The sequence below is a fragment of the Schistocerca serialis genome, chromosome 9 (assembly GCF_023864345.2).
Source record: "Schistocerca serialis cubense isolate TAMUIC-IGC-003099 chromosome 9, iqSchSeri2.2, whole genome shotgun sequence".
NCBI lineage: Eukaryota > Metazoa > Arthropoda > Insecta > Orthoptera > Acrididae > Schistocerca > Schistocerca serialis.
Window position 1 is genome coordinate 177,357,982 of NC_064646.1, and position 13,991 is coordinate 177,371,972.

Genomic DNA, 13,991 nt, shown 5'->3' on the forward strand with positions numbered 1-13,991 from the left:
TTTCCGCCAGGCAGAAGGCACAGGCAGACATCAAGTGAAATAATAAAAATCAAACTTTACACTAATAAATCCATTCAGTATCAGCCCTCACTGTACATCCTTCTCCCCTCCACAGGAGTGAGGCATGGGGGGATGGTAGATTGACAGTTACTAAGAGGCTCCTGCAAAAGACGGCCTTACATAATTTTAACAATACATCTTGATTATTCGTGTTAGATTTGTATTAAAAAATGACAATAATTAGGTGATTAATGCTTGCTTGACAAAATTTGGACGACGGCGGATGGTGCAGTGGTGGTGTGGGATGCTGCGAGTAGCGTTCTGGTTCTGGCGATCAGCTGTTGGCGGTAGCAGCAGCGGAGGTCACCGACCATGGCAGGCAGCAGCGCGCTGTGACACACTGCAACTCCTGCCGAAGCATATAAGTGGGGGTTCCAGAAGGGGCGATGCACAAATCACAAGGGGGTGGGGGAAGGGGTTAACACTGGTGGAGCACTTCACACACATATTTTGTTGCTTACATCTAAAGGAGAGCCGTACCTTTCCTTTTGGGTAGCATTCCATACACCGTACCCTACTCCGTAACAATCATGATCATATGTTACGAATACCTTCGAGAAACTCAGCCCTACCGTGTGCTACTTAGGGGTAGCAGTTTACTATTTAATAGCTCTCACTGCGATATCAGTACCCCCACCGAGGAAGTGTTTGCACACTTATCCTATGCCCAAGATGTGCGACTCCCTCCTCTTCTGTGGTATTTACCAGAGCAAACGATGGTACTACCGTCACCTGACAATTGGCCATCTCTCCCCACTCACTCACATTCCCAGCTGGTCCAGTCTTTAACCGACCTGGTAAACAAAGAGTTGGGGCAGATTATGCTAGATTGTGCCACTGCGCACATCACGGATTGGTACCACCACCAGTATCTCAGTCGTGTAGTTATTCCTAGTTCCGTGTGTACCCCTTTAGTAATTATCTTTATTGGTTTATCGCTATGGGTAGCATTTAGAAAAGGACTTTTTGCGCGACTTGGGTCGACCCCTCCTGTTGGCCCCGAGCAGCAACCTCCTGGGGAATACTATGCTTAAGCTAGAAATGGGAGCAAGAGTGTTCCTTGCTGCCCCCATACTGTAGTCGTGAGTAAAAGATAGTAGTGAGTAGAAAAGAATAGGAAATAAAGCAACGAACTGAAAAGGTTTTGATGCCTCGGGAAGAGATTGTATGAGAATTTTGATTCGTGGGGGTGATGCTCTTTGGGCACATGGTAGGCAATTTTTTATGTACTTAGCAACATTTCGCCATCTGTTGTTGTCCCACCAATATTTCGCGGAAATGCGGCCGTTTATGGCTCATCGTCCACTGTGGCAAGCTTGGATGCTCTTATGGCACTGGGCAATAATTCTTGATTGCAAATCCTTTGGTATTACTACACGTTTATCCAGGGGGTCTTACGATATAAAATTCCGCCCTCTGTAACAAAATCTGGATGGGTGCGATACTGGCAACATTTTGCATCATTTTCTGGGGAGTCTTAATTCATCAACTAGTACATCGCCTATTTGAGCTACTCTCACCTTTCTACTAAGTGCGTCAGCATTCTGGTGCAATCTTCCAGCTTTGTGTTGTACTTGGTAATCATACTCACTCAATTTCAGGTCTCAGTGAGTGAGACGACTGCTAGGATTTTTTAAATTTAATAGCCATTGCAGTGCTGCATGATCTGTTACTATTGTAAATTTTCTCCCATAAAGGTAGCACCTAAGGTAGTTACCTCCGAACATTAGTGCCAGTAATTCTTTCTCTGTCGTATTGTAGTTAATTTCTGCCTGGTTCAGTTGACGGGATGCGTAATCAATTGGTCTTTCCTCACCGTCAATAATTTGACTCAGAACAGCTCCTACAGCAAAGTTGGATGCATCACATGAGAGAATGAATGGTTTTTCGAAACTGGGATAGATCAACAAGGGGGAACTGGTTAGAACATCTCTAAGATGCTGCACGGCAGATTCGCACTCAGTGGTCCATTGATAGGGTACCTTTTTTTTTTCAACAGGTGGGTAAGAGGTTTAGCTATTGTGGCATAGTCCTTTACAAAACGCCTATAGTAATTGCCGAGTCCCAGAAAGCTTTGCAATTCTTTTACATTCTTAGGGGAAGGGAAGGTTCTAACTGCTTCAATTAGACGGGGGTCGGGTTTTACTCGGGGGTCGGGTTTTACTCCATCAGCACTAATAATGTGCCCAAGGTACTGCACTTAACTCTCAGCAAAGAAACATTTTTTTCTATTTTTAAGCTTAAATTGGCACTTCTTAGTCTAGACATTTCTTAACTGGGTAACATGCTCATCTATGGTCCTGGAAAAAACAAGAATATCATCTAGATAGACTAGGCACATTGTGGGTTTCAGTCCTCTAACTAATAGGTTGGCAAACCTTTGGAAAGCAGCTGGCATGTCGCGCAACCCGAATGGCATTCTCAGAAATTCATATAGACCAGAAGGAACTACAGACGCTGTTTTTCGCCTGTCCTGTGGTGTAATCGGTATTTGGTGGTACCCACTCTTCCTATCCAGGGTAGTGAAGTATTTACAAATTCCTAACCTGTCTAGTGTCTTGTCGATACGGGGGAGAGGGTAAATATCTGGAGTCGTTACCTTATTTACTGCTCTCATATCGATGCAAAGATGGTACATCATCTCCCCATTGATGGGGACCACAATGATTGGGGATGACCAGGGACTGGCGGAGGGTTGTATTATCCCTGCTTCTAGCTGTTGTTGGATAGTTTTTTCCACAACAGGCTGGAGGTGGTACAGAATTCTATACAGTTTCTGTGCAATGGGCCTTGCATCTCCGGTGGGAATTTCATGGTAAACGAGGTCAGTAGTCAGCAGATAATGCCTTTCCTCAAATAAACAGGAGTGTTCTTCCCAGACTGAGTACAATTTATTTTCGTCAGCCACAGGCAGATGAGCTAACTTATCCTTAAATTTGTCTTTGAGCACGGGAGTGATATGACATATGTTACGTCCCGGGAGCCAGTGTTTTTGGTTAGATTTTGGCTTCTCTTGTACAGGGTAGTCTTTTTCAATCTCGTGGCCGTTAGCTATAATGGTACCACTAGGATTCTCTACCTCCTTTCTTTCAAAATTCTCCAAACAGACAGGAACATAAAATTTCTTCCCCTGGATTTCTGCTATTGTTAAACTGTATTTAACATGGACTTGTAATCTGTTGAGGACATCGTTTTGACAGAGAGGATCCACCAATACAGCTATTCTTGGCAGTTTGCAGGATTTGACCCCAAGCCAAAGAATTTGTCCCGTGCCACCACTGATTCTAACAGAGGTAGTTGTACGTAACGCCCATGTTCATGTGGAAGGAACCTGTGGAAGCGGCCGTGTTTCACAAATTCATTGTGACAGATTGACATGGGAGCCGCCAAAATGGTGGGTTTTCTCACCGACACGGACGGCTTGCATTCTGTAATCGACTACACTCTGGTAGTGGTGAAGAAAATCACTCCCCAGGATGACATTGAAATCTTGCCTTCATTTCCAAAGTACACCTATGTCAAAAGGGTAGTAGCTGGCTACGATTTCAGCTTAACTTGACGATACCCAGCGGGTACGATTATCTCATCACTCAGACCATTAATGTGGTGACGGGTTGGTTTTAACACTTGTTTATCCCCATGCCCTCATTTGTGCTCCCATGTCAATAAGTACTCTTACCCTCTTTCCTCTAATTTTACCCTGGAGGAGGATACTCGCCACCTCATTTACGACACTGTAGCGGACTGGATGCATAAATTTTACAGGGGGCACAGTCTGGAGGCGTGACTTGCCCCTCGACAGTTTCCCGATTGTCTTCGGGGTTGGGTTTGATTGTTGGTGAATTGTTCCCTCTGCTGGTTATACGAGGGGCACCTGTTTCCTGAGTTCTGCAGGCAGTTTTCACTCATGTGCCATATGATTCCACACAGAGCAATAAGGTGCATGGCACTGTGTGGCAGCATGACCTGCCTTTTGACATCGTTGGCATGCCTGCTCGTATTTGAAAACTGGATGCGGCTGTTTGTCCAGGCACGCCGAACTAGCAACAAAATGTGCTACCTCCTCTCGCATCATTGCAAGTGGCATCACGCAATGAGGCAGGTGACGCTATTTTGACCTCCCCTCCCACGTACGGGTCGTATGTATAAATTCATCAATCGAATGGGCTTCTGCTTACTCAATTAACACTTCGTTACATGCGAGACCAGAACCCAGCATGCAAGTGTGGCAAGCCACAGTGCAGATTTGGTCAGCAAATGCTTCTACGTCCTCTCCTTGTTTCTGGCGGATAACTTATCCCTGTAATAGCGCGCGTCGCATCATTCCAAAAACCTTTCTTTCAACTCAGCATCTAATGTGGCAAAAGAGATAGTGTCCCTAGGAGTGTGCACTAATTCAATATAGGTATGGGCGTCACCTGACAATTTAAGGCAACGTACATTCACCAGGAAATCATCTGGCCAAGCGCAAGCGCAGCCTACGTCTCGGACAGTTTGCAAAAAGGAGTTTATCTGTTCAGTGCTCCATGCTCCACCACCAGACAGTGTTTTTCTCTCCCTTTCTCCTCACCCCCCCCCCCCTCCCCGCCCCCATCCCTCCCTGTGCCCTGCTACCTCTTCCCCATGTTAATTCTGATTGCTGCTTTCATTCCATGTGAGATTTGCATTCTGGTCAGAGGTGCGAGAGATAGCAGTCACAGTCTCTCTCTCTCTCTCTCTGTGTGTGTGTGTGTGTGTGTGTGTGTGTGTGTGTGTGTGTGTGTGTGTGTGAGATTGTATAAAAGGTGGGAGAGGGTGGTCTGATTTGTTAAAGAGGACCTTAAAAAGACTCATGAATTTCATTTATTCTGAAAACAAATATATATATATATATATATATATATATATATATATATATATATATATGTATATATATATGAGAAATACTCAAACACACAAATATTTCTCCATTTGGCAATATGATAACTTAACTCTATTACCAAAAGAATTAAAATACAGTCTTTGGTGCTAATAAACTCCTCTACAATATGCAACATATATTGTCATTTATTTACAGGTACATTAGAGATGTGACGGTTGGACTCACTGTTCCAAGGATATTATGAATATGACATTTCACAGTAAAACAGCGTTCTTGTAGCAAAACTTGAAGGCATATATCAACATTCCATTTTATGCAAAGATAAATAGTTCCAAATGATGATCGGTAACTGCCTTCCATTGTAAATATCACTGAACTACGCATATTGTCCAAATCTGAGGCAAAACAACATTAAAATTAAAGACTCTGCCCAAGAAATAAATAAATTTTCCCTAAATCAAAGTAAGTCCTGCTAGAAAAGGAACAAAAAATAATTTTTATATCATTGCTTCTACAACTGAAAACTGCTACAGTTTGAATGTGACAACACATCATCTGAAAAAAATTTAAACTACTAAATGAAAGATTGAGTAAAAATAATTATTTTGAATATTTTTAAATAGATTAAGAGTACATAATACGTAGTTCACTCATTGAAGTCATTATGTGAATATCTTTTGCATGACAGCAACAGGCATATTATAAACTGTGTTAACCAATTCAGCTGAAAATACACTCAAAACACAATGCACCATGAAGCAATTATTCAAATGGCATGGAAATTGGTAGATGTGATGTACATGTAAAGAAAAACAAATGATTACAATTTCAGAACAACTGGATGATTTATTCAAGAGAAAGAGGTTCACAAATTGAGCAAGTTAGTAATGTGTTGGTACACCTATAGCCCTTGTGCAAGCAGTTATTCAGCTTGACATTAATTGACAAAGTTGTTGAACATCCTCCTGAGGGATATCATGCTAAATTCTGTCCAAATCGCGTGTTAGAACATCAAAATCCTTAGCTGGCTGGAGGGTCCTGCCCATAATGCTCGACATGTTCTCAATTGGGGAAAGATCCAGCGACCCTGCCAGCCAAAGTATGGTTTGGTAAGCATGAAGACAGGCAGTAGAAACTCTCATCATGTGTGGGAAGGCATTACCTTGCTGAAACATAAGCCGAGGGTGGCTTACAGTGAAGGGCAATAAAACATGGAGTAGAATACCATCAGTGAACCATTGTGCTGTAAAGGTGCCATGAATGACAATAAAATATTTTTCAATTTCATTACATGACAACTAAAGCATTCTTTGCAGTGGAATAAGTTTCACAGATTTGAACTGTGTGTCAAATGTTACAGACTGTATTTGTTGTGTGCAGCACACTGGTGACCGAGACACAGATCGATACATCAACTGTGAAAAGAGCCAGAAGAGTGACTAAATTAGTGCTCTGATTAGTTATTGCTGTGATAGCTATCCAATAAACACCTAGTTGTCAGTCACTATGTTATTTTGATCCAGGAGTAGTTACATGCTCAGTGTGTTGACAGCCACAGCAGAGCCTCATACCTGAAACTGTGGCCTGCCCTGGCCTGAGAGAGCCTAGCAATGAAACATCCAATATTAAAATTTTATTATGTAAGTAACGTTAAGAACTTTCAATATAAACATAAAGTAAGGTCAAAAATAATGACTAACAACAACATAATTGAAAAGGAGTCAGATTTTATATATCTGGGCTGCGAGATATGTAATGATTATGACTGTGATTATGATATTACCTGAAATCTGTGCAGCTTTTCATTTACAAGTGCAACAGTTAACTACAAAACTTGAAAATATACAAAAATTAAATTTTAAAGAACTGTAGTGATACCGTTACTATTGTATGGAAGCAAGAGTTTGAGAAATAAAAAGTATGAAAGTAAAATACAAACAGCAAATATGGGATTCTTGAGGAAAGTGAACGGCTGCACAATGAAGGATTTCATTAAAAATGGAAATGTTCAGAATGAGTTGAGTATATGTGCTGTTAATAAGAAAGGCCTGACTCAGCATACAGAAAAGTAAAAAAAAAAAAAAAAAAACCCTGATGAAATTAAAAGCAAGGAGAGTAACTTTAAAGAGTGCAATGGGAATTTCACTGTTAAAAACAGAGAAGAGATCGGATACGTAGAAAAATGCTGAGGAGAGATCAGATAGGTGGAAAGAATACGCTGAAGGTCCTATGATAGGGAGGACTTATTTGATATGATAGAAGAAGAAATGAGAGTCAACAGGGAAGAGCTCAGGGACCCTGTATTAGAATCAGAGTTTAAAAGAGCTTTGAATGACTTAAGAGCAAATAAGAGATAAGGAATAGGTACATTTTATTGGACTTTCTAAAATCATTGGAGGAAATGGCAACAAAATGACTATCCACATTGGTGTCTAGAATATATGACTGGTGATATATGATCAGAATTTCAGAAAACCATCATCCACACAATTCTCAAGATAGCAAGAGCCAACAAGTGTGATAATTATTGCACAATCAGCTGGTAGCTCAGGCATACAAGTTGCTGGCAAGAATAATATACAGAAGAATGGAAAAGAAAATTGAGGATCTGTAAAATAACAATCAGTTCAGCTTCAGGAAAGGTAAAGGCACCAGAGAGGCAGTCCTGATGTTGTGGTTGATAATGGGAGCATGACTGAACAAAAATCCAAAGACATTTATTGGAATTGTCAACCTGGAAAAAGTATTCGACAATGTTAAATGGTACAGGATGTTCAAAATTCTGGGAAATATAGAGATAAGCTGTAGGGAATGAATGGGTAATATACAATTTGTACAAGAACTAAAAGGGAGCAATAAGATTGGAAGACCAAGAATGAAGTGCTTGGATTTAAAAAAAAGAGTATAAGACAAGGATGTATCTCTTGTGCCTACTGTTCAATCTATACATCAAAGAAGCAATGATGGAAATAAAAGAAAGGTTCAAGAGTGGGATTAAAATATGACGTGAAGGGATATCGATGACAACATTGCTACTCTCAGTGAAAGTGAAGAAGAATTACAGGATCTGTTGAATGGAATGAACAGTTTAATGAGTACAAAACACTGACTGACAGTAAATCAAAGAAAGACAAATGTAATGAGAAGCTGCAGAAATCAGAACAGTGAGAAATTTAACATCAGAATTGGGGATTACAAATTAGATGAAGTTAAGGAATTCTGCTACGTAGACAGCAAAACAACCCATGATGGGTAGGGCAAGAAGGACACAGAAAGCAGACTAGCATTGGAAAAAAGGACATTCCTTGACAAGAGAAGTCTACTAGTATCAAACAGAGGCCTTAATTCGAGGGAGAAATTTCTGAGAGTATATGTTTGGAGCACAGCATTGCATGGTAGTGAAACATGGACTGTAGGAAAACTGAAACAGAAGAGAACTGAAGCATTTGAATGTTCAAAATCATGTGGACTAATAAGGTAAGTAACACAGAAGTTCTCCACAGAATCAGAGAGAAAAGCAATGTGTGGAAAATGCTGAAAAGAAGAGACGGGTCAATAGGACGTACGTTAAGACAACAGGAAATAACTTCCACGGTACTAGAGGAAGCTATAGGGGCTAAAAACTGTAAAGGAAGACAGAGATTGGAATACATCTAGCAAATGATTGTGGACACAGGTTGCAATTGCTACTCTGAAATGAAAAGGCTGACACAGGACAGGAATTTGTGATGGGCCGCATAAAGTCAGTCAGGAGACTGATGGAAAAGAATGAGGAAACAACTGAATAGTGTTGGAGGAAACATGAATAGAATACTACTCAAGAAAATTCTGAACTCCAATCTGAATAGGAACAGCAACAGGTCAACGTTTAATAATGTACATGAATTTTACAGAACATGCAAATGCCTAATCCCAGATGATGACAAAGATAGTTCATCAAAATTTGAGAACAGTGATGTCTACAGCAACATGACTGGAAGAAAAAATTATGTGCGTTACTCATTACTAAAGATGTCAGTGACCCAAGAAGAAATTCAAATGAAGCCACAAAAATCTTTGATCATTTGCCCAACAGTGTAAGATGCCAGGCAGTGTAAGATGTCTGACAGATAGCAAAGCAAATTTAAATCCTAAAAACATTTGTTCTAGACAATTATATCCATTCCAAATATAGGCATCTATCAAACAGTGGAAACTCCAAGTAGGGACATTAACAATGTACGAAAAGACAGATTGCTACTTACCATAAAGAAGACACATCAAGTTGCAGACAGAAACAATTAAAAGGCACTCACATATAGCTTTTCGCTACAGCCTTCATCATTAAGAGAGACACACACACAAGCAAGCACACCTCATACACACGACTGCCAACTCCAGAATCTCGGGCCGGGATGCCTGTGTGTGTGTGTGTGTGTGTGTGTGTGTGTGTGACTGAGTAGCAATCTGTCTTTTCCTACATTATAAATACATACATCTGTTGCAGATTGATAGCATACGAGAATTAATAATAATAATAATAATAATAAAGTCAAGCATATCAATATCCACATGAGAGTAATATTAAAGACTAATGTGTTTGTTCTAATTAAATTTAAACCAGATTGCAACAGAGTAACCTGTACATGGACAGCATGTAGCTTACATAAACATGTAGCCTGTAAACTGACTCAGTAGACATCATTTTGTTAAAAATTGTGCAAATGATCAACAGAACATGTAACTAACTAATCAAAGAGCTGTATTATTTATGTATATAAGCTGCAATATACTATCAAAGATTGATTCAATGCCTTGTTTCTTCTGGTCTGTTGATAAAAAATTAGTTGAAATCAAAATCAACAGCATTTGAAAAAATATGACTTCTAGGAAAAGTGGTGGTTTACATTCATTGCTCTATTTCATCATATCATTCAACATGCAAATGGCCCACTGTGCTACATCTACTCTCAACATCAGCTTGTTCCTTCATTATGATACTGCAAACAACAACAAAAAAAGGGCGCGATTTTACTTTCTTGCACACACACACACACACACACACACACACACACACACACACACCACTGGATAAACACTGAAAACATGTCTTGTAATCATATGTGATTAATTTTTAATACTAAACGCTATGCACAAAATCAGTAAATAAGGAAGAAACATGAGTTCACAGACGAGTTAACAAAGCGACTGGTCCAAAGACTCTGGAAAGTCAGAGAGCGCACACTTCACTGAGGTCAATATCCACCACAGAGCCTTTCCCCCCTCCTCTTGGAATGGGGAGCGCAGCGGACAAATGAAGGGGAGGTGAGTCATTGCTCGAGGGACAGCAGATAAGTGCAAGATGATATAGTGCCAGGTCGGAAGGAACAGCTGATGATTGGTGCAAGTAACAGGAGGCAGGAAGCTGGGGGAAAGGTCATCTTGAAGACACATTGATGAAGGGTTAGACTAAGGGGCGGTGGACATGGGTGAAGAGCGTTATTTGACAGACCCTGCTAGACATGGAATGACATCTGCAAGCAGTGTCTCATCTGCAGAGATACTGTCTGAAGTTTGCCATTCAGGAGTACCCCTATCACATTTAGACCACAACTGCTGAGGACCTCACATGTGCCCATATAAGGCAGTCAGAGTGCTGTTTGGACTGTGCCATCATGAGCATCATAAATTTGAATATAGTCAATGGATGAACAAGCTAGGTTGAGTGTGGGGCCTTGGGGGAGGAGTGCAAAGATTGCCTATGTGAGAATGAACATGCTTAACAGGAGCAGGTAGGTTGTCAGATGAAAGGGGGGAGGGGGTATCCTTGATGAACTCAGCTGAGATGACCACAGGCTCATCATATAAGTAGTTCAGCAAAAGAGGCATCAAAATTGTCTTAGTGGACTGAACGGATGCTCAGAAAGACACATCGTAAAACCTTGGACCAGAGGCCACCATGGGACATTAAAGCCATTTTCAGTGTTCTGTGCCATCATTTGGTGAGGCAATTGCTTTGTGCATCATAAGCAGTGGTGAAATTTGGCCACACTGCATGAGGCACAGAGGCAAGTAAATAACTGAGACTCAAACTGGCAGCCCTGATCAGTCCTGAGAGAAGCGAGGCACCCAAAATGAGTGATCCAGGTTGTGTTTTCAAATCATGTCAGGGTCACCACTGTGGTTAATTATGTCTATGACAAAAGACAGTGTACACAAAATTGGTACAAGAGAAACATGACTTAAAAGACAAGTTAACATCTGACTGGTCCAAAGATCTCTGAAAATCAGAGAGAATACACTTCACCAAGATCGATATCCGCCACACAGTTCCTTGAAAGTTCATCAGTAATTAACAATTTGTAAATTGGTATGAAATATTTGTGAATACTCAATCTAAGTTTAAATGCTCTCCTCAGCCACAAGTCTTAACATGACTGAGCATTTATAAGTATTGTATTGGAAGTGGGATGACCTTGCTTTCCTCCAACTTTTGATCTGACTTATCCAGCCAGTTATAGGAGGCTCTACAGTTTAACATTTAAGCATTCACCACCGGAGGCACTGCAACTCTTTTTGCACCAGGAGGCAGCAGGAATGATGGAGCGCATGCGTACTGTATCTACCACAGGCATGTTTGTACTTCCGATGCATATAAAGGTGCAGTCATTTGTGAATGGAAACAGTTATTGCCGAGAGCAGCATAGCTTTTCTCACCTGATGATAGCGGCCAGGTGGACCGCTGAAATATTGTGCTCAGATGGCAGTTTGATCTGGCTGGAAACCCGACAAGAATTTTATATATAAATACGCTGGGAAAGTCTACATAGTCACATAAATTTGATGTATTTTTTCCCCCTATACCTTCACCACTTCATCAATTATTTTGCTGCCAAAATAGTAAAATTAATCTGCTACTTTTTGTGTTTCATTTCCGTATCCAATTTCCTTAGCATCCCCGATTTAATTCAACTGCATTACTTTAGCCTTGTTTTACTCTTGTTGATGTGCTCCTTAAAACATATTTTTAAGACACTATCCACTCCCCACAACTGCACCTATGACAGAATTACAGTGTTGTTTGTCAGCAAACATTCTAAGTTTTTGTTTCTTCTCCCTGGACTTTAATTCCTTTTCCAAGCTGCTTCTTGGCTTTCATTATTGCTTGCTCATGTACACATTGAATAACATCAAGAAGATTAGATTAGATTAGATTAGATTAATTCTAGTTCCATGGATCATGAATACGATATTTCGTAATGATGTGGAACGAGTCGAATTTTCCAATACATGACATGATTAGGTTAATTTAACAACATACTTAACTTAATATAACAACTTTATTTTTTGTGTTTTTTTTTTTTTTTTTTTTTTTTCCTTAATTTATATCTAAAAATTCCTCTATGGAGTAGAAGGAGTTGTCATTCAGAAATTCTTTTAATTTCTTCTTAAATACTTGCTGGTTATCTGTCAGACTTTTGATACTATTTGGTAAGTGACCAAATACTTTAGTGCCAGTATAATTCACCCCTTTCTGTGCCAAAGTTAGATTTAATCTTGAATAGTGAAGGTCGTCCTTTCTCCTAGTATTGTAGTTATGCACACTGCTATTACTTTTGAATTGGGTTTGGTTGTTAATAACAAATTTCATAAGAGAGTATATATACTGAGAAGCTACTGTGAATATCCCTAGATCCTTAAATAAATGTCTGCAGGATGATCTTGGGTGGACTCCAGCTATTATTCTGATTACACGCTTTTGTGCAATAAATACTTTATTCCTCAGTGATGAATTACCCCAAAATATGATGCCATATGAAAGCAATGGGTGAAAATAGGCGTAGTAAGCTAATTTACTAAGATGTTTATCACCAAAATTTGCAATGACCCTTATTGCATAAGAAGCTGAACTCAAACGTTTCAGCAGATCATCAATGTGTTTCTTCCAATTTAATCTCTCATCAATGGACATACCTAAAAATTTGGAATATTCTACCTTAGCTATATGCTTCTGATTAAGGTCTATATTTATTAATGGCGTCATACCATTCACTGTACGGAACTGTATGTACTGTGTCTTATCAAAATTCAGTGCGAGTCCGTTTACAAGGAACCACTTAGTAATTTTCTGAAAGACAGTATTGACAATTTCATCAGTTAATTCTTGTTTCTCAGGTGTGATTACTATACTTGTATCATCAGCGAAGAGAACTAACTTTGCCTCTTCATGAATATAGAATGGCAAGTCATTAATATATAATAAGAACAACAAAGGACCCAAGACTGACCCTTGTGGAACCCCATTCTTGATTAGTTCCCAGTTTGAGGAATGTGCTGATCTTTGCATGTTACGAGAACTACTTATTTCAACTTTCTGCACTCTTCCAGTTAGGTACGAATTAAACCATTTGTGCACTGTCCCACTCATGCCACAATACTTGAGCTTGTCTAGCAGAATTTCATGATTTACACAATCAAAAGCCTTTGAGAGATCACAAAAAATCCCAATGGGTGGTGTTCGGTTATTCAGATCATTCAAAATTTGACTGGTGAAAGCATATATGGCATTTTCTGTTGAAAAACCCTTCTGGAAACCAAACTGACATTTTGTTAGTACTTCATTTTTACAGATATGTGAAGCTACTCTTGAATACATTACTTTCTCAAAAATTTTGGATAAAGCTGTTAGAAGGGAGATTGGACGGTAATTGTTGACATCAGATCTATCCCCCTTTTTATGCAAAGGTATAACAATAGCATATTTCAGTCTATCAGGGAAAATGCCCTGTTCCAGAGAGCTATTACACAGGTGGCTGAGAATCTTACTTATCTGTTGAGAACAAGCTTTTAGTATTTTGCTGGAAATGCCATCAATTCCATGTGAGTTTTTGCTTTTAAGCAAGTTTATTATTTTCCTAATTTCAGAGGGAGAAGTGGGTGAGATTTCAATTGTATCAAATTGCATAGGTATGGCCTCTTCCATTAACAGCCTAGCATCTTCTAATGAACACCTGGATCCTACTATATCCACAACATTTAGAAAATGATTATTAAAAATATTTTCAACTTCTGACTTTTTGTTCGTAAAGTT